The 22441-nt window shown below is 38.5% G+C and overlaps 1 long non-coding RNA gene across 1 annotated transcript in view; it reads left to right on the top strand.

Annotated features, from left to right (window-relative positions):
* Positions 1 to 22441, top strand: part of LOC116995712 — a 78153-nt gene that overhangs the window by 10289 nt on the left and 45423 nt on the right. Inside the window, exons 3-7 of the long non-coding RNA XR_004417771.1 lie at positions 90 to 234; positions 12636 to 12739; positions 16959 to 16994; positions 19658 to 19799; positions 21377 to 21460. This is a non-coding gene — a long non-coding RNA (uncharacterized LOC116995712). The remainder of the gene's footprint in view (positions 1 to 89; positions 235 to 12635; positions 12740 to 16958; positions 16995 to 19657; positions 19800 to 21376; positions 21461 to 22441) is intronic.

Below are 22441 nucleotides of genomic sequence, written 5' to 3'. Positions count from 1 at the left end.
ATGGGATATGTAACATTTCAAACAGAATTGTGATGTCACACGAGCACAGTTGCTATTGCTGATGTGAAAATCTGCTTTGTTTCCCATAGATTGATGATGCTTTTGTGGGGCTGTTCTTGTTGGCCTGGACCCTGCAGCTCTGGCTGCAAAGGATGGATTTTGCTTGGACATCCCTGCCCTTATTCTCCCATTCACTAAACACAGCAAGAGCCTGGCCAAGCTGTGTGGAAGCAGGTAGGACTGGAATTATTTGATCCTGTGGTACCTTCCATTAGCTGAGACTCCATTAATCTCCTTGATCAACTCAACAACAACTGTCAGAAATCCCCCTGAGCTCCATGGCAGCAGAACTGGGCCCCAAATGAGCAGCTCCTCTCATCCATGTGTGAGGAGCTCTGAGCTTGCCAGTGTTCACATTGTTTATGTTTAGGGTGTCTGATAAATGTGTTTATTCACAACTATTAGTATAAAAGCTCCTTTAAAAGCAACAAATTGCTCTCTATTAGTAATGTGCATAATGACCTATTTCCATAAACATTTTTAGCAAGAGAAATTTTAATGTGCAAAACCCTGCAGACATTTTATGGAAATTTGACTGTATTCTGCAGAAGTGCATCACAGTCATATTTTGTTCTTTAATATTTTGTTTTGAGAGGTGAATTACTTTCATTCTGATATATAGTACAAAAGAAACAACCTGGCACAGGAAAAAGGAAAATGAGTCTTGATATGTTTCCTTCTTGCTAATGTATATTTGCTTGATTTATGTAAGAATGTTTTTTACAAAATACAGCCCTTGTTGGTTGGGGGTTTTAGTTGTGGGGTTTTTTTGTTTCTTTTTTTTTCCTGTCTTATTTTTAAAAGGGTAATGGAGATTTTTAAAAAAGCTCTTTAAATCCACTCATAAGGAAAAATAAAAATAAAGGAATGCCTTTATGGTCAAAAGGATAAATATAGCTTCAGAGTCTCTATCTGTTGTACTGCATCTGATTTCTATACCTAAATAGAGGTCAAGTGTGAAGAACTGTATTCACAAAATATTTTGATGCATTTTTAGAGACATGCCTTAAAAAATTAGCCCAAGGGGGGTTAAGCATGTACCATCTTTACTTTCTTGTTGTTGTTTGAAAAGCATGCAGACAAATCTTCAGTATTCTGTGGTGTCTCAACAACATTCCTGTATGCTATGTACTAAATGAAACCTGAACATCAGCAGGGTTGTTCATATTAATTTACTGTAACTTCAGAGCAAATAGTGTCTTTTTTTCTTCCTTGCAGAGCTTCAAGCTCCTGAACTACCAGCAATTCCAACAAAAGTCTGTAAAAATAACCTAATTCATGTCAGATGAAAGCTGTCTCATTTGTAGTACCACCAAATCATATTATTATAAAGAAAGAAAGGTTTATTTCAAATCAAGCTAATCACACAGCCATGCAGAGGCGGTAGAAATGGTGAAAAAAAATAGAAACCCATGGATCTAATAGTAAAGAGTGCAGTAAAGTGCAATATTTTAGTTCTGCCTTGAAAGCTCTCCAGGCAGACATTTTTTTAGGAAACCTTGCTCCATACTGGGGCACAGGCAGAGCTCAGCTTTTAACCCAGTTTTGCCTTTGACAATTAAATGTGTTAATTTGGACAAATACCCCCAAGTGACATTTTTAAGCTGAAGGGTTTCAACCTCTAGCATGGTTACCCCATCCCTACTGCACACAGAGGGCTTGGTTGGCTAATAAAGTTCTCTGAAGATGAACAGAAAAACAAAAAAGGAACAGAAAAAAGTGTCAAGGGTATTAAAATGACTAAAACATGAAAGCCTTTGGAGATCTCAATGAGAAAAGCAGATCCCTGCATTTCTGATTTTGTCTTGCAAGTGTTGATATACTTTGCAACGTCCATATGTTCTATATGAACAATTAATGGTGTATCTCAGCTGGAAAAAAAGTCTAAATTAAAACCTAAATTGCTGAGGAGGTACACAGGGTAGAAAGATAACCTTGGATCATCAGATTGGTTCAGTAGATTAACTGAGCATGTGTCATTGGCTCCTGTGGAAGAGAAGTGGTCAGAAATGTGAGGAAGAGCTTGACTGTCCTGGGCTGCATGGGGAAGGTTGTGGCCAGCAGGTAAGGAAGTGGTGCTCACCTCTCCATTCAGCTCCCTTTAGGCCACACGTGCTGTGGTCTGTTCTGGTCTCCAGAGAGTAAAAATAACCAGGAGCTGCTGGAGAGGGTGCAGAAGAGGCCACAAAGATGCTGAGGTGTCTGGAGCATCTCTCCTGTGAGGTGAGACCCCAGGAGCTGGGCTGAGAGCAGAAGATGGAGAGGGGAGCTCATTAATGAATCTAATATCTCAAAGGTGGTGCCAACACGGTGGTGCCAGGCTCTTTTCAGTGACAGGACACAGAGCAATGGCCATAAGCTACAAGTCAGAACTTTCACCTCAAGGTGAGGAAGTTCTGGTTTTTGCACTGAGAGTGGCAGAGCACTGGAACAGCTGCCCAGGGAGTGGAGTGTTTCTCTCTGGAGGCATCCCAAACCCACCTGGAGGAGTTCCTGTGCTGGGCTGGGTGCTTGGACTGTGACTGGTGAGATCTGCAGAGGCCCCTTCCCACCCTGTTCTGTGAAAATACCCCTGAATCTGGGGCTGGAGCTTCCTGAGGGGCTCAGCAGTGTTGCAGTTCAGTGTTGCAGCTGTAATAAGATGATTTTTGTTTTTTTTTTCAAAGCCCTGAGCAGCTCCTGGTCACTCCTACAGGTGCCATGAGAGCTGAGCACACAGATGTGCCCAGCCCCTGTCCTGGCTCTCTGGGGTCCATGGCCAGCTGTCATTAACAGCAGTGGGATCAGCACTGAGCTGCATAAAGCTTCCAGAGGAACCATCCTTCCTTCTCCAGTCATTTTATATGAACTTTCCTGCCATTACCACTGCTGAGTGTTCATGTAATAGACAGCTGTAAAATCTTATATGAGAATGAATGAAATTTTAAGCGTTGAGTTAGTCAAATGAATTAATGGCCATGATTTAGTGTATTTTTGCTCTAGGAATTGTAAAGAATCAGTCAAGATTTTCTCCTGTGAGGGCTGTATTGTATTGATTTCTTTTTCAAATGACCAAGCAATTAGCATAGCAGAAACCTGGGTGCTCAGCACCTTCTCCATTAAACAGAACAAATGTCAAGTCCTATTAATCTGGTCAGCTGTTCCACAGTGGTTGATCAGGTGCTATCTATCATTATACACCTATTATCTTGTTGAAATAGTGTTATGAGGTTTTGCTGACAATAACTTTGGATGATGCACTCTTTTTCATTTTAATCCTTCTTTGTTGTTCAGGCACAAACAATTTCATCATGTCCAGTCTGTTCAACTATTAATTTTGATAGTTTAGATTTTCAGTATTTCTTGCTGGTACAGTAAGTCTTCTTTCCCCATCTTCTCTCCCAAGTGGAAAAAAAAAAAAAATCTGTATTTTAATAATAATAAAAAGACATAATCACTTAATGCAGAAATGTCCACTGCACCCGAACAGCAAATCCAGCTTAAGCGGAAATTTACACAAAGAATTATTTATAGGAATCAATCATAATTACATTTAATGCATGCTGCAGCTGTTTATAATTGTGTTTTTCCCAAGGTTATTCTCCTCCTACTGCCCACCCACACACACATGAAATTTGTTTCTGTGGAAATGCTTAGGAAGCATTATAATTTTCCTGTAACTTGTTACAATGGCAGCTGACTGTTGTGAGGCAGATCCTGATTAGTGAGTGCAATAAAAAAAAAGGAAAAATGTTTTGTCGAGCAGGAAAAGTCTTGAGAAGCTGGTTGGTAATAACTGCCAGGACAAAACATTTTCCATGTCATTCTGTTTGCTATTTATCATGACAAGCAAATCTGACTGATAAATTTGAAAGTCCATTTTTTTGGTAAGCTTAAATTCAAGATAGTGTGGGCAAAATGGGGAAGACATGCATGAAGTAATGTAACAGAGAACTTCTCACACTCAATTAGAAATTTCTTTGACCAAAGATTCACTGCTACAGACCTGATTGTAAAATGCATTTCTTTTCCCAACCACTGAAAAAAATATGACTTCTTAAGACTTTTCATAGCAAAAGAAAAAAGAGACTTAATTTGGAATACTTCTTAGCTCCATCTATTTGCTTTTAAAAATGAAGACTTTATATGAAAGAAAATGCATGGGATACACATTTTTCATTGTGTTTAAGGCCTGCATGTCAGGCCAGAAATTCTAGAAGGGGAAAAATTGGGTAAAATTACTTTATGTATGGTTACCTGTAGAGGACTCCACACTGTTTTTTCATGCATAGCATGAGGAAGGGAAAAAAATAAATTTAAAACAGTCATTCATTTTGCTATCATTTTGCTCTATCAGTATGGTTTAAATTTTAAATTTTCATTTTGTGTTGATAGATTTCCTATAATTGTGGTTACTTCTAAGGTGATTCAGTGGCAAGTGGGATCTGTGTTATCCTACTGCTTTGGTCCCTCTCAAGTACACTCTGTGTCTGTGGTGTTCATGGTTAAACCATCTCAGTCAGGCCAAACACTGCTGAGAAAAAGCTCTGTGAAGCTTGAAATGTGAAATCTTCTGGATTTCAGGAACAGTGATATTCATACTGCTGCCTGATGGGCTTTATTTTAGCCTATCTTTGCAAAATCTCCCTGTGACAAAAATATTTGATTTTAAATGTTCACCTAGGCACCTGAATTCAAAAGTTATGTACACATCCATTAACATCTTTGAGCTATTTAAAGGAGGACTCCTGTAATAGTTGCAGTGATATTTTGAAATTGGGCTCATAAACTTGAACAACAATTTCTGGGGGTGGAAGTGGTTCATAATTAGATGTGATTTTGGTTTCTCAATTCTGCCTTGAATTCTGGGAATCTGTAGTAAAAGGCCTGATATAGATGATATAGATATAGATTAGATATAGATATAGGTGATATAGATGATATACAGAGATGATATAGGTGATAGATATAGATTAGATAGATACAGATATAGCTATAGATATAGCTAGATATAGATATAGATATATTATATAGATAGATTAGATTATGTATAGATATATAGATGTAGATAGATATAGATATCAATAGATTAGATATAGATATAGATGATATTGACATAGATTTTATACCAGATTATTAAATTTGTGATTAGACGTGGAGAATCCTGAGTGAAAAGTTGAGCAATTTAGCATTAAGCCTTTCTCCAGACACAATTAACTGAGAAGTGACCAAGGTTTGCCCCTTAATCTTCAGGAAAACATTGCCAGGGGTGCAGAAGGATCAGAGGTGCTGATGCTGCTTTGGTGAAGATGCTCAAAGGACTGAGGGAAGAGGTTCATCAGTGACAGAGGCATGGCAGGGAGAGAGATGGGGGTCCCCAAACCCATCCTGTCCCTGAGATTGGGAAAGTTCTGGTGTGTCAGTGCCAGAGCTGCTTCACTTTACAGCAGAGTTTTTTTCAGACAACTCAGAATCCCAGTTCTCAGGTCACTTTGTGGGGAGCCTTGAAAATCCCTCCCTTTCTGCAGTGTCCTGGGGCATAAAAACAGGTTCAAGCCCATTCCAGATCAATGTACTCACTTGCTATTTGTGCTTTTTATTTCTCCCCACATACCTGGTAGCATAGAATTTTAACTGTGTCTGAGATAAAGCATAAGTAAATAACCAGTAGGGACCAATAATAATTGCAATAAACCTATAACTTTGATGCTCCAGTATTTAACATTCTGGATCAAATTCTGCCCAGCCTTACACTCTGCAGAACCCCCCTGAGGGCAGTAGGATTTCATGGGGTATAAATCAGGGCAGAATGAGGTGATTTCAGAGTAGTGAAATTGCTGATGTAACTTCCCCATCTTAAAGAGACTTCAGCCAAAAAATAGGGGAGTGATGGCAATAGGGAAAAAGGAGCAGTAAGACATTTAAAAATTAACTAGAAGAACATTTTGTTGTTCTATTGACACTCTTCTTTATAATTATTAGACTGGTTTGGCAAGAAAAAAAAAAAGGTATAACAGTTGCCATAGAAAACATATATTCCAAAACAGGTGCTTGAATTTTTCTCTTGTTGGTGACACTCCATCTGAATGGGGAATAAAGCCAAAACAATAAAACAGTCAGTCTGTCCAACGTATCTCAAGATAGCTGCTGTATGAGGCATTATTTCTTAGCATCTAGGACTGACGCATTTCAAGGCATTGTAGCAATTTAGCACTAAGTTCAGAAAAATTAACCGTATTCTTAGTCTAACAGGCAAGAAGCCTTGAAAATCTCCTGAAGAAGTGAAGTTGAGAGTTTGAAATGGGGGCGTAGTTCCATGGAACAACAGTCTCTTCTGCAGAGAAGTAAATTGAAATATCATTTATTCCAAGAGGATTTTCAAGACTAAACATGTATTAAAAACCACCCAAACAAGAGCCTTTGCTTTTCAAATGAGGTTTCCCTTAAAAGAACACAACTATTTAAAAAAGTCAATAGAAAAATAAGTTTGGTATAAAATATTTAACTGGAAACTGAAAGAACAGACTTCTTTGGCCCCTACCAGAATTGGAGCAATGCAGAAACTTGCAGACAAAAGATGCAATTGCTATAAGGCATACAATGGAAGTAATTAATTAAACTTTCTTTGACTTATTAGTAGGAAATTGCATGTTTCAAACAAACTCATGGCCTGTAATTTGTCTTGTGTGTGACACTCCACAACTGCTCTTATTCAACTTTCTCAATATTAGCACTCTTTATTTTCTCCTCAGGTAGGTTTTCCTGCACACTAGAGCAGAATTGGACCTGTGTGCTGAGCCATGGACCACTTCCATCACCAGCTGAAGAAAGTGCCTTTGATAAGTGCCTGGTGGCTTGGGGGAAACTCCAGAGGAGATGAGGATTGTGGACCCCAAATCCCTCATGCCCCACACTTCCCATCACCACTCACATTTCTACAAGAGAGGTTTAACACCAACACAAACAAGGAGACTACTGGAGCAGTTTTTATATTCATTTAAAAAGTGATACAGTGTGCAGGCTACTGAAATCACATAACGCTTATGAGCCAGTACTAAGCACAGCAGTTATGGTGAGTAAGAAGGTGCCACAGAGGCTTAAAATGGTTAGTAGAGCAAATAAACCTCTCCAAAAGAAAGCTCTGAATGTCAGAAGAATTGATTTTCAATGTAACTATCCATATGCTGAGAATCCCCAAAGGGGCATTTTCAGCTGGGGTTGAAAAGCGACTATTTTAATGCAACGATGTATTCCTAAGCATTAAAAGGAAAGTCCTTTATTCATGTAAAGTGGTACAAAATCTCTGAAAGTCAAGCTCCAGACACTGATTTTAGGACTGGATGCCAGATAGGCTATAAGCCAGTGACAAATAACTGTATTTAAATGATCTCTTTGTCATGTTTAAAGGTGTTTGCTGTGGCTCTCTGGTACCCACAGACACAGATGAGCGTGCAAACCTAAAGATTGCCACTTTTGCTCTGCTTTGAACTGCAGTCTTCAAACTGCAGATTTGAACTGTGTCTTTTGTTTTATACAAACCTGGCTTGGTAGTGGTGGCTTAGCTCATTTCCAGGGGAGCTAGAGGGAATTAATAGTGACAGTGTTTTGTGTGACTCTATTAAAACGGGGCCTTTTGCACTGCCCTTCAGTTTTCAGGCCAGCTTAGTGGGAACAGCACAGGACCAAAAGCTTGCAGATTGATGCTTTTTTTTTTAGTTCACCTTTACCAAAATCTGCCCTGCCTGGCTGCTGTCTCTTCCCGAGCTGAGAACAGTGTTTGTCTTGTAAGAATGTATTTCCCTCCAGGGATATTTTCCCATTATAGATGTCTTTAGACCCTGGGCTCAAATCAGACCTAGTCTAATTTAAATGCCTATTTCTGCCAGGTGCACAAAGCCACTGGTAAACAATTTTAAAAAATGGTATACCAAGATTTTCAAAGATATAGCCATTACAACTATTTAGCACAGACAGGAGAGGCAGCTACAGATTAATTAGCTCAGGTACCATTAGCTGTTGCACACAGAGTAATCAATGTGAGAGAAATTACACAGGCTCTTAAGCAGGTTTCACAACCCACACTGAAATTCCTGCTGTTGAGTAGGGTATGAAAACCAGGCAGAAGTTGCCATGCCTCAGTAAATGTTTGGAAGAACAAGAACTCACATATGTAAAGTTTTCACTGTGGCATTTCCTTTCATTTCCCTGAAGGAATTTGCCTTCACAGGTTAGCCTCTGGGGAAAAAAAGAAATAATATGTTTAAAATTAGCTTGTGTCATGCATATATGATTCTCCTTGAAAAAAATGCAAACAATACACCAATGTTTAGTATATATTCAAAGGTTAAGAATGAAAACATTCCTTGTGAACTAGAAGAAATCAAGCTCCAAAGGGATTTTTCTTCAGCAGTGTAAACTGAGTCAGAGGTATAGCTGAGCTCCTCATATAGCTAAAGTCTTCAAATAGTCCTACAGGCTCTGAGGCCTTAACATCAAAAAATGGACTTATATAATTTCAACAGATTCTGCCTCCATCAGCTTCAAATTAAGGGTCTAACTTCCAAAATACATTCACCATATACATTGTCCCTGCATGGAAGGAAAAGCTAATTGTCTTGAATTCACAAAAATTGACATGTTGAGCTTAGAGCACCTTATTATAACAAATTAAAAAGTTCAGGACAGGATTGTGATAAATTCCACTTTTCTTGCAGGTGCCTTCCTTGGCACCTCAGCACTCTGGTTACCTCGGCCTTTTCCTTCAGATAATTTCTGTCTCTGAAGAATATGCTGGATAAGAAGGGGTCACGTTTTACCCAGATTTTTAGGAGTCAGAGCATCCACTCCAGCCATGGAATATGTAGATCCATGTCTCCTCCTCTGCTGAAGATTTCAAACATATTCATATAGATATTTCAAATATCTTTATCTGGGGGACTTAACCACTGGAATAACAGTCAGGCTAAGGGAGAAAGGGGAGGAAGGAGATGGAATTAAAATGTTGGATTTTGATTCCCAAGTCCTGTGCTCTACCTCTGTTGTTTTGGCTTCTAGGCATAGACACTAATGACCAGATTTTTAGGATGTGCTGGGGTGGATACAAAAGCACTCACACACCTGCCTTGCAGCTGTGAATGTGGTTCACAAATGCACAGTAGTTTTCAGGCCTGAAAGCAGGATAAATCCTTTTCTTTATGTCAAAACTTTTGTAAGTAAGGCCAGGAGAACTTGATCCAGAACTGCTTTTCAAGTGTTCAGCTTAGGAAAAAAAAAAGAAAACATGCCTGTTGTTTGGGTAAATACCAAATCTCTGCTGGAATTCTGGAATGCTGTTGGTCATCACTCAAGGTTGCTTTTAATAATTTTAAAAAATTATTTTAAAAATATTGATGCTTTTGTGCAACACAGGCTGTTTTCTCCCCAGGCACAAGCACACATGAGCTGTAAAGCTCGTGCTGATGTGTTGGTGACTGTCTCAGTTTTTAAGTTTATTTTTCCTGAGCAGTGAAAGTTATTCCAGAAAGTCTCTCACTCCCAGCAAATTCAAGACCAAGGCTGGAAGCCATGAGAATTATCTGCAGGTGCTGAGGGTTTAGAAAGTGCTGAAGGGACGAAAGACCAAGGTGTTGGCTCCAGGTTAGTTCTTATGATCAGCTATTCTTTTCATCTTCCCATAAGACCACCTCACTCTTTTGTTGGTGAGGGGGAGGGAGAATGGGGTGGGGGTGATGGGGCAAAAGAAGAGTTAGGCTGTTTGATATCAAATGGGAGGTGAAATTCCTCAGAAGATGAGCCTGTAGTGATCAGGAAAAGCAGATTAAGAGAAGCAGGTGTGGGAAAGAGAGAAGATGGGGAGGGGGGTGGATTTATTCATGCAATTTAGGATATTAGCAGCAAATTGGGAAGGCGGTTTGTTCTACGTTTAGTCTTATACAAATTGTGCCCCTCTTTTCAGCACGTTTTCCCTTTGTTTATCTCCTGAGAGATGCCCACATGTGTACAATACAAAGAATCAAGTCATAAAAGCATAGGCCTGCCAGCCTCCCTGAGGACCAATTAATGGTGTTCCAAATCTTGTGGGCAGGCAGATGAAAAGGATACAGATAGAGAAGGGGAGGTAGATGAATACTCAAAGAGAGCAAGGCAGGTTTTTCAAATGTTGGTAGGAACTTCTTTAGGCATTCTTAGCTAACTTATTTGGGGTTTGGGCTTCTCTCCTGATTCTGCAGTGCCCTGGTCATTGCTGCAACAGAGGGAAAAGCTGCACTTCAAAATATAAATTAGGCTTTTATCCAAACCAATAATGGCACAATGCCAGCGTGGGAGAGGGGGCAGAAAGAGACCATTTAGAATTTTCCCAACCCTCCCTGCACAGACTGGCAGTTTTATTGGTAGGTACTTGGTTTATATTATCATTTGTATCTCCGAGCTGGGTATTGCTCTGAATGCAGCAGGCTTTGTAGTGCAACCTCTTCCTCCTGTCTCACTCCCTGTGTGTCCACAGGCCTTTGAACAGCAAGCTAGTGGCACTTTGAAATCAGGAGTTGAAAGTGTTTGACTGGGAAAGGGGAGCATGAAAGTCTTGCTCTTTGAACCTTTTCTTTTCAAAGTCCCACGGAAAGTAGAGTCAGGACAAAAATGGACAGGCTGGGAGTTCTCAGGGTGAAGTGGGGATATGTGCTAATGAGGTTTTAAGTGCTTCAGCAGTTGTTCCACCCCACAGTTTCCTCCCCTATGCACTCCCAGTGAATTAAATTTGCTTCAAGTTATCACAAAAATCTTCAGCCAGATATATATTCTGTCCCTGCTTAATTCAGTCCATGATTAAGTCCTGAAAACAGAACTGAGCTGATGAAAAGAAGAAAAAATGGTCAAAATTATCATTAAGTTGCTGACTACTGAAGGAAGGTAATTTTTTTTTTGTTTGCTTGTTTTGCTTTGCAATTAAACAAAGCCAGATGTGCAGCAAGTGCAAGCTGCATGAGAAATGCAGCCAGCTGTTGCATGGAATGTCAGGCTCAGACCTCTCTGTGCTCGTATGCAAACTCACATCTCTCACCTGTTGAGGTCAGGAGGGTGAATTAATATCCTTCACAGCCTCTAAGATTTGCGTCAGTTATTTTACCTGCACATGAGATCGATTAGTGGGGAAAAAATGAAAGAAACTTGGAGGTCCTGAAATGAAACATCTCACTGAAAAGCCTCATTATGTTTAAGAAGAAAAGAAGTAGAAGGCTCAGTTATTATTTGGTGAGGTCCATGAGCTGATCTTTCACTCTTTGGAGAAAGGTTAAAAAAATCCAAGCTCAGAAAGCTCTTTATAATGCCTGTTCTCAATTGTGTAATCCTCTACCTGGGAAGAAAAAAAAAATCCTCTCTGAGTGATGTAGCAATCATTTTACACACTCAAGCATGAAATTTCATCACCATTACCCTAGCTTGGATGACTGTACAGATGTTGTTTGGCCATAAAATGTATTCAGTCCTTTTTTAAATCTAACTGCAGTATCTGACTCGATGACCTCCTGCAGCAGTTGGTTCTGTGGGCTTGGACTACATTTTGGTGAGGAAAATTTATTTATATTGATTATGAAATTAGGCAAGGTGGGAGAGGAAGAGCTGAATAAAAACTCACTGTCAAAATTGCCTCAGATTTTTCTGCTCAGTCTGTTTTGTCTGCCCTCTCCAGTTTCTTGTGTCATAATTCTGCCCAGCACAGACCTTTTTTGGAGCTAGATGCAGACAAGGTAAAAGTGTGTCAGCCTTTCACAAAGGGTGAGCTTGGAATCCTTCAGCCCAAAGTCACTTTTTAAAAAAAGTCACTTTTTCTTACCCTGAATTTGAATTAGATGGACTGTTCTTCTTTCCCACGTGGAGCAGGCATAATGCAGACTTCCTTTTCGTCTAACAAAAAACAATCAGTGATTGGTTTTGAGAATTAATAACTGATTAAACTATTAAAAAAGATGAACACGCCTCTGTGAGATTTACATTTTAAAACAAATAGACCTTGGAAAAGTTTCCATTCTCCAAAACAACTGATTCACTGTAACATGAAAGCCACCAAAAAAAACCCCTGTTTCTTGTGTAAAAATCTCCATTAAAAAAAGTCTCCTCTCCCAAACTGATAAAAGACTTTTTTTTTTTTTTTTGATAATAAACTAACTAAATTATTTTTGTATGTTGTCAATAATAGCAAAAAAAAAAGTTGTGGAAAAAGGAAAAGTGTTCTAAAAATTTTATTCTATTTTTTTTCTTACAGTTTCAAATAATGAAATTTTTCCTTATACCCTTTAAAGTTTAAGCCTATTTTGCCTACACACAGGTATCCAAATCACATGGTAATCATGTCATCTGCTTGTGACCTAACTGACCTCATGGCTCACAATTTGCTATTCTTATTCCCATAGTTCTGAAATACTACTTATGGTCAAGAGCTGGAGTTCATTCCCTTTGATAACAGGGCCCCAATGACTATACATTATAACTATTTATGTGATGGTATTGTCTTAAAAATGTTATAGCTCAATGACTATTCTTTACTCTGAAAAATGTATTCTCAGTATTTATTTTTTGGTCATATGGGTTTGTTTCAGCTATTCCAAAGAGACTTCCACTCAGCTTAACACCAAACTACCATTTAGTTTGAAAGTGGAATCTGAACAGGCTTGTCTGGAGCATTCAGAGCTGCATCCCACAGGTAAACTTTGATACAACCCCAGCCATGAAACCTGGTCCCTCCAGAGCACATTTCAGAGCCTGACCTCCCTGCTAGGGTGCTCTTTTCAAGACGCAGAAGATTGTTTTTCCTTCTTTACTTGCAGCTGTAGTTATAACCTCATATCCCAATTAATTTGTTCCTCCCTATTCTCCACACAAGGTGGGGAACATTTGTGGAGTCTCAGCATATATCCTCTCTTACTTATATCATAGCTGAGCCATACATAGATAGCTCCTTTTATCTTCCCTCACGTGTAAATTCCTCTGCTCCCCTGAACATTTTTGTTTCTCTTCTCTGAAATCTCTCTAATTTGTCAGTATGTTTTTGGTAATTAAGGCTCCTACAACTAAATGCAATGTTCCATATGCCTTCATGCCAGATCCCTGCAGATTTTCAGGAGAGGTCACTGCTCACAGCTGCGGCTAGATTTCCAGAAGCTCTTTGAATGTTGAGAGCTTTTGAAACTATGGCTATAAAACATCATCATGGGAACTTCTGCTTAAGGAACATTTGGAATCCTTATCTCCCTTGTAGGTGTCTAAATGAAGTTGGGACTCTATTAAAAATGGGATGCTGTTGAAAATCCTGAGCAAATGAATATCTACCTTTTAGAAATACGCCCAATAGATGAGAAATTGTTGGTCCTTCTCAGCACCTTCTATTTCTATCTCACATTATTAAGGTCAGTGGTATCTCTTAGGCTTTAAACCTCCATATAATTTCAAGTAAGCAAAGTGAAGTTTTAAAATCAACCTTTACACAATTTGTAAAGCATTAAAAATTACATTAAAAGTAATTAATAGCCTTGGAAGAATGGTGCTGAAAGATGCTTACAGGTAAGTCGGATACCTGGACCAACTTGCCAGGGTTTTTACACATCACAAATAGTGCAGACATTGAACAAAAACTGAATAAATAAATCAGGCTTTAGAGTCAGTTCAAGGATGTTTTTCCTATGAACAGTCACATTTTATAAATCTGTGTATTTAGATATTTTCTCAGTAGGAAAAGGCAAAACTTTGTCTATTCTGTTGAATATTCATGGATTAACCAACACTGGCAGTAAGTTTTAGAGCTTCCTACAAATGAGTTCAGTTCTTAACTAGGTTCTTTGGGATCAGTTAGGCTTTTGTGTTTTCTATTTGGGGGCAGAGAGAAAAATTATTCCAATCCCCTTTTCTAACTCTTCAGAGCACCCATATCATTGATCACAAGGTTTTTTAAATCATGTGTCTAGGAGCCAACAGTGATTGATGTATGGTTTGGAGAACAATGCTTCAATTCTACTGTTCACAGAAAAAAATATTTGTTTTCCTTCACAGTTACCTCTGCAAAGCTTCATACTGGACAGTACTGAGAGGAAAGGGAGGGAAGATAATTTTTAATTTTTGTTTGGGGAGGGGGCTTGAAATTGCAAAAGATCTGCAGTTGAAAAATAAATTACGGATCTTAAATAATCTGGATTCATTTCTGTGCTGCAGTAAACATATTCACTAGACAGTTTAAAAAATTGTTTATGATGTCTCTAATAGAGCCATTCTAGTTTATCAGTTAAATATGTATTCATAATTTTTTAAAAGGAATATTATTTACCCAGAAGACCAAAACAGTTTCTAAAAGAGCTTTTCCAGTCCATAATGTAAATATGTATTTAGGACAAGTGCTGTGTGTACAGTATTAAAAAAAAAAATCATCTGAAAATCTCTTTGAAAAGTTATTACACATGTCCACTGCTGCAGCAATGTTTTAAATATTCATATCTCAGCTGTTTTCTTTTTCAGATTTCTCAATTTGGCTTGAATATATTGTGGGTGAATTGCTCTGCAAGAGCTTCATTTGTTGAATGTTAGCATGCTTGTGTCCTAAAGGACCACTCATATGTGTCAAGCTACACATGTGCTCAAATCTCTACCAGATCAGGGACCTCATTTTGTGAGGTTATCTCAAATACCACATTTATGGGAGTGTCCCAGCTGTGGTGATAGCAGGTCAGGGACATCCTTCTCATTTCTGTAATAAGTTGGGAGTTTGGAAAATTTTATAATTTTTTTTCCCACATATATAATAATATTTTGGTTTTTTACCACAATCAAAAAAAGCAAAAATCTTGCAAGAAGTGCAGAGCTGTGTACAGCCTTTAAAATAAATAGAAATAATATTTTTTAAAAAGGAATGAAAGCCCAGCTCAGATTTTCCTCAGCACATCCCTCACATGAGCTTTCTAGAAATTCAGTTTGTAATTAATTACAGTAATTTCATGACTATGAGGCGCACCCTTTTGACTAAAATTTTCCCTCGAACCCGGAAGTGCGCCTTATAGTCCAGTGTGCCTTATCTGATGTACAAAGTTGCGAAATTTGCCAAACCGGAAATGTGAGCTGTGAGCCATGGGGGAAGCTGGCAGTTCCACGGCAGCCAGCTGGGGGCGGGCCCGGAGGCCCACGGCACCGCCCCTGCCGGGTGAATGCGGGCCAGGGGGCCCGAGGCACCGCCCCTCTCGGGTTCAGGCAGTCCTGGGGGCCCATGGCTGCCGGGTGAATGCCGCCCAGGGGGCCCGCGGCACCCCCCTTCCCAGGTCCAGGCAGTCCCCGGGGCCCATGGCTGCCAGGTCCAGGGGGGCCCGGTGGCTCGCGGCACCACCCCTGCTGGGTGGAGGCAGGCCTGGGGGCCAATGGCTGCCAGGTTGAGGCGGGGCCTCGGTCAGCAACCGTGTGGGGTGAGCTGGGGGCGGAGCCTCGCTACAAAAAAAAAGTGCACTTTATAGTCCGGTGCGCCTTATCTGATCTACAAAGTTGCGAATTTTGCCGACTCCTGGGGGGTGCGCCTTATAGTCTGGTGCGCCTTATGGTCGTGAAATTACTGTAAGCTGTATGGGATAAAATGTGGTTTATTCCTGTGTTGCTTTGCATTAATATTTTTGTTTGCTCTGTGAGTTGATGATGGGTGTACAACAGTAGCAAACGAGCTGGGGTAGGTAGACAGAAAATGGTTATGAAATGTGACAGATTAAATAGAGAATCATCACCATTACAAAGGATTATTTTCTCCAGGAAACACAGGCTTGAATACATGTCAGACACAACTCCTTTCCTAAATATCCAACTGTATGCCAGTGCAGGATGCTATTCCTTTTTAATTTCACTAATTGAAATTTTAAACTTTATATAATTTTTAATTTCTTTGCATTTTCCTAGGTACTACAGAGATTTAAGAATCTAAAGATAATTTTTATCTTCATGATAAACTAGTTTGGGTTTCTTTTTTTCTGTCAGTAACATTGTAAAAATTTGAAGCTGTCATGGAAGCAAGGTTTTCATTGACTTCACCAGAATTTTTGGCTGTTTCAGTGATGTTAAGGTTATAACCAAACCCAGACATCACTAAATCATCAATATTGGGTACATTTAAATTTATAACATCATGGCAGATTAAAGGAGAAATTATGATGTGCCTAAGCAATCATTTCTCATGTTTTTATTATTTCACTCTAAAAAACTGTTCAGTTCTCAGTAGAGGAGGGTGGGCTTTTTATATGAAAACTGACGGCTGTCTTGAATTTCAAAAATGCAAATACAGATCCAAATTTTGAAATAGTCTGAAGTTCTTCCAATAAAATAAAAGCAGTAAAAACTGCATGTGCTTATTGCAAAACAATCAGCCTGAACCTTTTTCAAAACTGAATATATTTGCATACAGAAGTCCCATCTTTTCAAAAATTCTTGTTTTGGAATCTGCCATGATATTTTTTGTCAGCATTTTTTATTGAGATAGCTGTTGAGGTTATTTTATTAAAAATTAGCCTTTAATTATATGGAAAAAATGGAGATAAGCAATAATTTTATTTAAAAACTCAAGTTAAACCCCCGTGAAAATCATCTCAAACTTTATGCAAACAAAGATCAGCACAGAATTGCTTTTTCATTTTTGAGATCAATGTCAGATGAATTTTTTGTTGCTTTCTGTGTGTTTTTTCTACCGGACTTCTATCTGTATTTGACTGACCAGCGTTGCAATCAAAGAGCAGCAGAAAATCCTCCATTCCATCAGGGCTTACTTGCTTATTGTTTTAACTGTTATGGCCTCTTTCTGTAAGAGATTCTCTTTTCTGAATTTTATTTGAAGATTGGGAAACTGATTAGGATATCAATGTTTTATTCCACTGACCTTTCTTTCCCTAATTTTTTTTTTTTTTTTTTAGGAGTGCATGGTCAGCAGCACCATCTGGACTTTTTCTGTGAGTATCTTGTTCATGCCTTACCTCACACTCTGCTCTGCTCTCTGCAGATCAGAGGCAGCAATCTTCTCTCAGTGGATATATACACTGTTTTTTCTAAGGCAAATATGCATATATTGCATATAATGCAGTACAGGCAGAGGCTCTGTGCTGCAAGTTTAAGGCTTTCCAGTAAAGCCTTGTAAATGTTTTTTTTTTGGTTGTTTTTTTTTTCAGCTAATATGAGCACTGTGCCCAAATCTTGCCCCTATCTTGAAATGTTCTGTTCATGAACCTGAAGACTTGCTTTAAAGCCACTTGCTGTACATTGCACAGAAATTTGTTCTGATGATTATCTTAATCATTAAATTTGAACCTGGGGATTATTAACAATGCTGCTAGCACCTTAACATCTTGATGTTTCTGTGGCCCTCTAAAACTTTATTCTTGCTCCTCTGTTTGATATTTCAAATCTCTTCCTCTCCTATGGCTCTTGTCAGAATTTTCTGTGGTGTTGTCCCCTTTTCCCAAAGGGAGAACCTGCTTAGTTATTCCTAGGAGGTTGCTGAGCCTGCTTAAACACAAACATATTGCCCTATTTAATCAGTTTCTTGATCTTGTATTTCTTATTATCTATTTGTTTTCTGCTTTAGTAGTTATTGCAAGTAGCCCGAGGAAATATTAAACTGGTAAAGCTCTTCTGCTTCTAGGTCATTGGTTTTCATCTATATAAAGTTGATCAGCATCAGACAGTAAATCTATACAGAGAAAAGGTGATTTCTAACCAGTGGATGGTGTGAATTTATATCTATTAAAATATACATGTAAGAGGTTACATCCACACTCATTGAATTTAATGACAGAACTCCAGTTTCTTACGCTGGTGGCAGGTTCAGACTTGACTCTGCAGATGACAAAGATACATATGCAAATTGTCTTGAAATTTTTCTTGGTTTACATACCTGGAAGTACCATGTATTTTTATTTGACTTCTTTCATAATGCATGCAACTTAGATTAAGTGTTCTACCTTAGAATTGGATTCCATTAGAACAGCACCAGGCTTAATATTTTTCAGTAATTTCCTGTAAAAAGATTCAGTCTACAAATAAAGTATTTTTTAAAATTTTAATTGCTTGACAAAGCAATTTTAAAGTTTGACAAGCACAAAAGCTTCTCTTCTCATTGCACAAACTATTCCCTGCTAGTAGAAAGGTTCTCTGTGCCCCTTTAGGCTTCTTCCTATGACACTGATACTTCAAGATTCCCTATATGCGATGTACCACTGAAGCCATGATTTCTTGCAGCATTTTATGGAGATTGACCTTGTTTTAATGGAAAGCATTCTGGCGATGTTGCTGACCATGGAGTCCAGGCTGTTGATCTCAGCTAGCTTACCCTGTAGGGATAAATTAACCATGTCTTTATGTCTTTGTGCATCACTTCAGTTTGTAAAACCCTTTTGTTCTTCTTTTTTTTTTTTTCCCAAGAAAAACAAAGAAACTTTATAAAACTCCATGATTTCTGAGACATATTTCAGTGTTGTTTTTGTGCTGTTCCAGTCCTTTGTTGTTAGTCAGATCAAGCCAGCTTGTAAGTGAGAAAGTAACAGTAGTGCCACCAGACTGCAATCTGTCAAGCCCTCCTGAAAACCCTTTTTAATTGCTGATGTAGCCTCACTGCCTCTTTAGAGTGTCCCTGGGCTGCATCCCTGCTGCACTTTGATAAAAGTTCTCCTCCTGCCCTCTGTGAATGTCAATAATTCCATGAGAACACAGAAGTGACTTCTTGAGGATTCCAAAAAGCCCCATCGAGGGCAGGGCATCTCTGTCAACCCACAAAAGCAAAATATGTAGATGAAAGCTGTGGAAGAGCTCTTGGATTTGTGTTCTTTGCCATTTCCCTCCTGGGAGCTGCTGCCTTATTTTCAGCATTTTTTAAAGCTGTGTGCTTAAAATGTAGGCAAAGTTCCACAGGGCTGTCTGAGTAGAAGCTCCCTCATGTTTTACCTTACAAGTGTAATTTGTGGAGGCTTCCCTGAGCTATTTCATCCCTGTGGCTAAAGCACTGGTGTCTTCAGGTTAACTGAGGACTTAGGTGACATCACAACATTCCATCACAAGGGTGGCATCCAAGTGCCTGGTTTGCCAAAGCATCACTTCAGTGTTCATCTGCTTCTTTCCACTTCAATACAGAACCTTCCATCCAACAGCTAATTTGACCTTGGGAAACCTGCAAAGCTCATTTTCTTCAAAAAAACCACAGTCTTTTCTATCTTGTTACATAACAATCCCACACAATGCTTAAATTTTCCTTCAGATGAATTATCTGTTCCCACTGCTTTCACTCACCTATTTCTTATCACCTTTTTCAGCCAGAGGAACTCTGAATTTAATTTATTAGTATGTATTTATCTAGAAGGAACCCAAACCCTGATTTTTCTGTTGGGTTTCAAGTATACAAAGAGTTGGCCAAATTTTAACTTCATAGTAAATTTCAGTGAAAATAAAATGCATGCATACAGATTGTTAACACTTGTCCAGAAAGGCTTCATTGGTCTGCTTTGTTTTTAGCTCATGAAAATAAAAACATACAGATCACTGAATTCCTTTCCAACATTTGTAATTGAGAGTCCAACTTTCTTTTCAGACAATATCTGCTGTAATGTCCAAATTTATTTCTTAGGTAATGCATCTTGATAAGAATTCCATATTATTACGTGTGATGGGAAGAAACAATGACCAGGAGTCTCTGGAGTGACAGAAAACATGACATAGACTACAGTTCCCTTGAAGGTCTGTGATGGTAACATCAGTATTTTTACCTGGTAAGAAAAACTCCATTTTGGATACTGAGGAAAAAAGGATGCTGAAAGATTCATCTTGCTGAAAACAGACTTTTCCCACAGGGAAAAAAAAAAAAAAAAAAAAAAATATATATATATATATATATATAATTGGGAAAATTACATTAATTTTAAAGTGGAATTATTCTTATTTTAAGTTACTGCAATGAGACTCTCATGAAAAAATTTCAAACTTCTTTTAAAGCACAATAAATGTTAATTCTGCCATGAGGTATTCCATGCCACAGCAGATATCTATCCTGTGATTTAACTCTCTATTCCTGGTAAGAACGTATAGAACTTTGATTTTTCAATTTGCAATTTGCTCCTTTCAGACATAGCAGCAATAATAGTTATGTTCCTAAAACAGAATTTTCTACAAATGCTTTAAGTTTCCGTAAATATTTAAGACTATTATAAAAGTACAAACAATTACAAAAAGAATCTTTCTGGAAAATAGATGTGAGTTTCTCACTATCCTACCTGCAGACAAGTGTATTCATCACAGTAGTTTATGCTGGCATGAAGCTTATTTCACAGTGAAAATATCTGGCACAAAGAGGTATCTTTATATATATATTTATTTATATATTTTTATATGTATATATTTGTGTATTTATATATCTTTAGCTTTTATTTTTTCATTACCAGAATGACAATTTAACTTTTACAGAGGTTTTCTTTTTTATTTTTAAGGGTTTTTTCAGTATTATTTAACAGACTGAGGAACCTTTGATTCAGGAACACAAGGGGAGAGATCTCCAGTTCCACAGTGCATGAACATGAGATATTCACATTACATTTTGTCATGGGGCATGGGTGATGTGGGTTTGAATTTTTTTGAGCAGATGAAGACAACTTCAGTTTTCACACCTTCTAGATTGTTAGCCAGTCACTGAGACACTTAAAAAAAAAAGTGATGGTGACAAACCTCCCACCATCTCTGACCAGAATTTTTAGTGGTAGATGATCAGAGCTGACCCATTCAGCTCAGCGAAGAGGAGACAGCTTTGTTTCATCAGTAACAAAACTTCTGTAGTCTAAGGAAAAATGAGTCCAGCTAATAAAGACATAAGTCAGCCCACAGCTTTCTAGAGTTTCTCACATGCCAAACTGGAGTCTACAGAGGATTTGTGAACTCATGAACTTGCTCCCTACCCCAGAAGAAGAAATGTTTTCCTTGGAGCTGTCCTTACCTGTCTCAGTTTCCCATCTGTGCACAGCCATAGCTGTGCCTTCCTGGCTTCTGCAGGTGTTACAAGGATAAATATTTTAATTAGAGATTGTGACATTGCTCAGGGAGCAGACCTCTGGGGCATGCAGGTATCTCAGATTCTATCTACCATGTTTTAATGTGTAACTAACAGCACTTGTAGATTGTTCTCAAGGAAATTCCTGTGCTCTGAGGCTGTGAAGCTTAGAAGGTATGGTAAGGAGAACAAAAAAAAATAATTCTTATGTATGAAGATAATCAATTCACTTTGCTGGTGTATGGGATTCCTTGTATTGGTTTATTTAGAAGCCTTCAGGTAATAACCTTTTTTTTTTTTTTTCCCCAGCGATCTCCTCAGGAAACAAAAGTATCCCAGATGCCAACACACCTGGTAACACATTCATAGAGCTGCCCTCTCACAGCCACATAGGTAACCTCTTTTTGTACTATATTTTATTTTTTTAAAAAATAATTTGCAAAAGAGATTTACTCAAATAATTTCATATAACAAACAGAAAAAAAAAGCCAAAATCCTAATACAGTAACATAAACAAGTAATATATTGATATAAACAACTAATAGAAAAGCTGATTGGCACCTGCTTTGAGGGAAGAGGTGCAGCAGGCTCTGACACCCCAAATTTTAGCTGAGTGTTCACCACAGAGGAGGCACAACCTTGTGATCACTGGTGTGGGAGCACAGCAGTGACAACTAAACGACCAAAAATAAATGTAAACAACCAAAAATAGATGTATACTCTCAACTGTATTTTCACCATTCCTAAGCACAATGAGGGTCTGAATTCTTTAATGACTCAGAGAAATCAAGGTCACAAAACCTCACAGGCCATTTGTTCTCTCCCTCATGCTTTCCCTTCCACTCCTTGTGTCTGGGGCTACTTCTGACCTGGCTCAGAGTATTCTACACCCTATAAATAACTCACAAGCAAACCCAAACAGCTGCATGAGCATTTAGAAGGGACAGGGTGTGGTAATGGTGGGATAAAGATGGTTCAGAGGATATTTAATCAAATACCTGACCTGTTGCTGAAAGAAATGTTCTTTGAAATGATACTTAGGCGTAAGATTTTCTTGTGTCTCCTGCTCTCTACTCTTTCATCCCTCTTGCCATCCATACCTCCTGTACCTGTGGCTAAGCTCAAAATTTCAGCTCTCTGACTGGAATTACTAAGGACTGGAGTTTTGGTTTTGGTTTTAATTTGGTTTTGTTTTTTTTTTAATTCACTTTTCCCTAGTTGGCATGTTGAATGCATTTCAACAGATGGTCATGGATTTTTAAATGTTGTGAGAGGATTTTTAATAAGTCTGACTAATTTTATGATCATTGCAGTTCATGTGCACTCAACATTCCCACCGACTTCAACAGGAAGGCTTGGATATGAAAAAATGTC

This window comes from Catharus ustulatus, chromosome 4, assembly GCF_009819885.2.
Source record: "Catharus ustulatus isolate bCatUst1 chromosome 4, bCatUst1.pri.v2, whole genome shotgun sequence".
Lineage (NCBI taxonomy): Eukaryota > Metazoa > Chordata > Aves > Passeriformes > Turdidae > Catharus > Catharus ustulatus.
Note: the sequence above shows the minus strand (reverse complement) of the source record. Positions and strands in the feature narration are given on the sequence as shown.